A 4,636-nucleotide genomic window follows, 5' to 3' on the forward strand; every position below is an offset into this window, starting at 1 on the left:
ACGTGGAGCACATCAGTTTGGCTGCAGGACAACTACAGCTGAAGTCGCTTTCTGTAGCTAGGAACTGAAGAAATACAAGCAAGGGATATTAAAGTGATGAAATAACACAATAAAAAGGGAAAACATGCTACAGAGAAAGCACTCCCCTGGCTGAGAGCAGTTATAAGGATTTGATAATAGAAGGGGGCTTTTCCATCACCTATTCCCGCATTAGGAAAACACGCAGGTCCCTGAACAACATGCTCAAAGGGCTGTTTCTTTCATGACTTTTTTAAAGAGTCCCTGATGTCTCATGAATGAAAAGAATTTCCATACTGAGATATTTCTGTATCTTGTTCAAGATTCCTAAGCTCTCCTGAGAATATCTCCCCCATCACGCAGCTGATACCCTTGTTACCTATCAGTGTAACAGGAGGCTGTGAATCAGCCTCACATCATGCAAGAGGTTTCGCTCCTGCATGGATGGTTCTTCCTCCCCCTTCTCAACCCATTTTCAGAGGGAAAAAAGTAATCTCCTTATTGGAGGAAGGGAAAGCACGGCATAACAGACCAGAAGAAGAAAAGGTACAGCAAAAGTTTGCATCTCAGCCTTTGACTCTGAGGTTGCAGTCTTCCCTGGGTAGCTGAGCAGGAGACATAGCCCCCATCAGTCTAATGGGTGAGCTGGGAGCATGGAAACATCCATGATGTGGGAAAGAAGCACCCCATGCACAGTGTGGAGCTCCTGGAAATCTTCCTCTCAAGGGTCCTCCCAAAATGAGCTTGGCTGCATACACAGCTGCGTGAGTCCATGGAGTTGGATTTGGACCTTGTTGTGCCATAGGAGTGGGATAAACACGAGTCTTTTGGGTAGTTTGGCTCATTTGCCAGATAAGCTCTTTGCTCAGAACAGAAATACCAGCTTGTTTGACCCAGGCTGCATGTTTCCATAACAAACTGGGGTTAAGAAACACCCTGATTTCAAACCAGTCAGTGCTCTACAGTGATTCACAGTGCACTGGATGCCCAGAGTTTTTAAGGAAAAAAAAGATGTTTGGGTTTTTTTAATTTTTCCTGCATTCAGAACTTCTTTTTTCTCATATCTTTTTTTCTTTTGCATGAAAGATATGTCAGTGACAGCACAACCATTTCTGGAGCTCACTACTGCTGATTATTTTATCTGGTGGAAAAACTAAGCCCTCCTTTATTCATTAAGACAGTCAAATTTATGATGCCAAATAGCTCAGAGGCATTCCAGCACCCACTGGAAGTGGTGGTAGCTTTCCCACTGACTTCAATGGGCACAAAATATTCCCAAGACTGGAAACCCCAAATTACCTGCATCTGTTCTGCACATTTCTGAAGCCTTCCAACTACTAACAAGACCATCATGTTGCAAGAATAACTACAGCTATGTGAAACATTAGTGAGATTGTGTGTCTCAGTCTAAGTCCTGATCTACTCCAGTTGATTGGAAAACTGCCATAAATAAATCAGGAGTTGGCCCCAAGTGTGCTGAAAACCAAGGCCAGGTTCTTCAGCACGCTGCGTGCACCAGGAGCAGCCCTTGGCTTGGGGTGCATGGGAGGGTATTATTCAGTGTTAAAATTTCTATAGCTGCCCGGGGAGTTTGAATGCTTCCCACCCACCTTGTCCTCAGCCACTTGGCTACGATGGGTGCAGGGGGGAGAAGGAGGACACGGCACCTTGTAAACTTGAGCAGTGAGGATGGCTTCTCTTCTCTCTTTGGAATGGGGAGTAGGGCAAAAAGGAGAGTATAAGTGTATTAGGGAGTGTTTGGGGAGCTGCTGGAGGACTTGGAGGGTAGCAAGCAAGCAAGGTGTCTGTATTGCAGAAGATATTTGGGAAGCAGTGAGACAAAGTGGTTGTGGGGGGGCATGGCAGGAGAATGAACCACCGGACAGAAGTTATGGTCTACCTGGTCTTTCTTTTCCCTAATTCCTGCCCCAGCTCCTTGTCTGCCTATTTTACTGCCCTCCTCCCAGCTCTTCCTCTGGGGCTGGAGTGTGAAGGAGGATTGCTGAAAACTGGTGCCAGAGCAGAGTGGGGGGACATGGGTGGCCAAGAGGAAGGTGTGGGTGTTGTGCTGCATAGAGGCAAACCTGAGGGGACACAGAAAATCGAAGGTCCCACAGGCATGAGATAGTCACAAGGGGGATATCCCCACTCGTAGGTGTGGGGGAGGTTGCCCAGACTCCCATCCCGGGGAAATTTAAGGCTCTAAAATACAAGACCAAAAAATACCATCCCATGGTAAGAAGTCCCTCTTTTTCCCTTCCCATGTACGGTTCCACCCAGCACTGCCCTTGTCCTGCTAGGTCAGTAACGCGTCCAGGAGACACGCTGCTGCCCCTCATGTCCCCCTGCTCTCTGGTACCTCTGCTGTTCCCAGGTACTGAATTCAGGAGTAGGAGGTGGAGGAGTAAGATGACTCCTCAGTGCCTGGGAAGTATTTCTCTTTAATAGGAAAATATAAAAAGGAAAATCAATATAGTGGAAGGTTAAGGATTAAGTTTGCATAATTCTTGCGTAACAGAGCTAGATGCTGCATGAGGCAAACAAAACCCAGGGAAAAGAGGAGCCATAGCACGGGAGGGGCAGAGGGAGGTTGAGTCGTCCTGTTTTGAGGACTGAAGTTATAGCTGGCAGCCTCTCGACAAGGCCAGTCAGCATTTTGGGGACAACGCTGCCTGGCTGCACTGAGGAGGCAGAAAACACCCTTTGAGACCAAAGTCACGCCTTTTATTGACAAGTGTGGGCTCAAGGGGATTAGCAGGGTACAATGCCTCCCTTCTCATTCACTCCCTGGCCTTTCATTCCCTGCAAGGCGGGGAAGCAGCCGCCCCTGCGCTCAAGGGGGGAAGAAAGGGGCAAGGGTAGGAAGGTCAGAACCAGCTGGCTCTTTGGCAAATTCCTCCCTCCTTCCTCCGCATGTTCCCTCGGTTAGAGCTGGGGAACAAACCGTGGGGATCTGGGAGAACAAAGACCAGCTGTAAGCAGCACACCCAGGGTTGTCTGAGGTATGGTAGACTTTTGGGACTCTGGGCTTCTTGTAGTTGAAGGCACAGGGCTCTGCCTGGCAGGATTTTGGGCTGAGGGCCCGGTAACCCGGGTAATCACCTCTGCTCTCCTCGAAATGATGCTTCCTCACTGCATCAGCGCCGTAAAGAAGAGGTGCCAAGATCATACCACCATCTACTGGGCTTTTTCTGACTGCACAGCCTCTGCAGCAGCACCAGCGGGTCCCTCTGCAGCCTGACTCAGCCCTGCTGCCCGCCTCTCCTCAGGCACCCTCCTGCCTCCTTGGCAGTGCCAAAAAAGCCATCCTACCAACTGTGCAAAGCTGTGCCAGGGCTGGTAAGCATCTCCGCATCCCTGGGTTCTCTCAGAGACAGAGATCCTCTTTGCTGGCTTTCCCAGCTGTGTGCAACAGCCATTTTCCCACTGTGTGGTACTTTCCTAATTGCCCTCTTCTGGTTTTGAAGCAATCAAGGCACACTCTGCTCCAGACCGTACTGCTTGGATTTGCCATGTGTGAACGTGTAAGTGGATTGATGCTATTTGTGTGCTTCTTGCCAGCTTATTCAGTATGGAGAGTTTACAAACCTGCAGGTGAAGCCAGGCCAACAGCAGCCCATCTGTGCCGAGACAGGCACCAGGTTTGGTCCAGGGGCCTGAAATCCCACGCACTGGTCTCTCCATCAGACAAATGAGCTGATGAAAGAACCATGGTTGACTGCTAAAAAAAAAAAAAGAGAATTAATAGGATCGTGGTAGTTTATTTCACACAGACTGGTCACATCATCCCTGACAAGGTCATATACACAAAAGGTTGCAAAAACTCTTCTGGGAGTCTTAATGAGAGCAGTCTGCTTTAAGTTCTCAAATGAAGTGAACATTGTTTGCCTACGTGGAAGCCAGTAATATTAACATTGCATTTCAGATGTCTACAGCACTTTGCAGGGATTAACTAGTTAATCCCCATAACAGCTCTAAGCAACTTTTACTTAAGCATCATTGTTGCCCATTTTATATGTCACAGGTGGTGGGATTTCTCCAAGCCTAAACTTCAGATCCAGCAGTTCCCAGACACTGGGCTGGTGGTCAGTCTGGCTCTCCCTGTTGCCATTTCCTTCAGATGGATGGATAAGCAAGGGTTGTGCGCATAGGCACAAGAGATGGGGTGTGAAGCACTTGTCTGGTTGACAGGAGTGACTCTGCCCACGTTTTCTGAGGCTAATGGGATCAACACACACCCCATGAGCCTGAATACATTGCTTCAAACAGTGCTGGAAGCCTGAGCGACTGACCATCGCTGGCTCGTTTGGTCAGCTTTGCTTTCACGTACCAAGAAAAATTGTTGAGTTAAAAGCCTTGTAGGCCAGTGCGCCTGTTTATCTTGTAATCTGGTACAGCAACAGCAGCCACCGTGAAATCCAACTTGACAGCCAGTCAGCCCTGGGCTGAGGAGCTTCTTTCTTCCTGGGCAGTTTTTCCACAGTCTGCACCAGTACCTTGACATTCTCACCTGTGGAGAGTCTGCCAAGCTCTGCCCACAGACATCTCGGAGCAGGTGCCTTTCACAACACACAGCAAACCAGGTATGAATTGCATCTACAAGCCCCACACTAGGTTT

This window comes from Calidris pugnax, unplaced genomic scaffold, assembly GCF_001431845.1.
Source record: "Calidris pugnax isolate Ruff unplaced genomic scaffold, ASM143184v1 scaffold111, whole genome shotgun sequence".
Classification (NCBI taxonomy): Eukaryota; Metazoa; Chordata; class Aves; order Charadriiformes; family Scolopacidae; genus Calidris; species Calidris pugnax.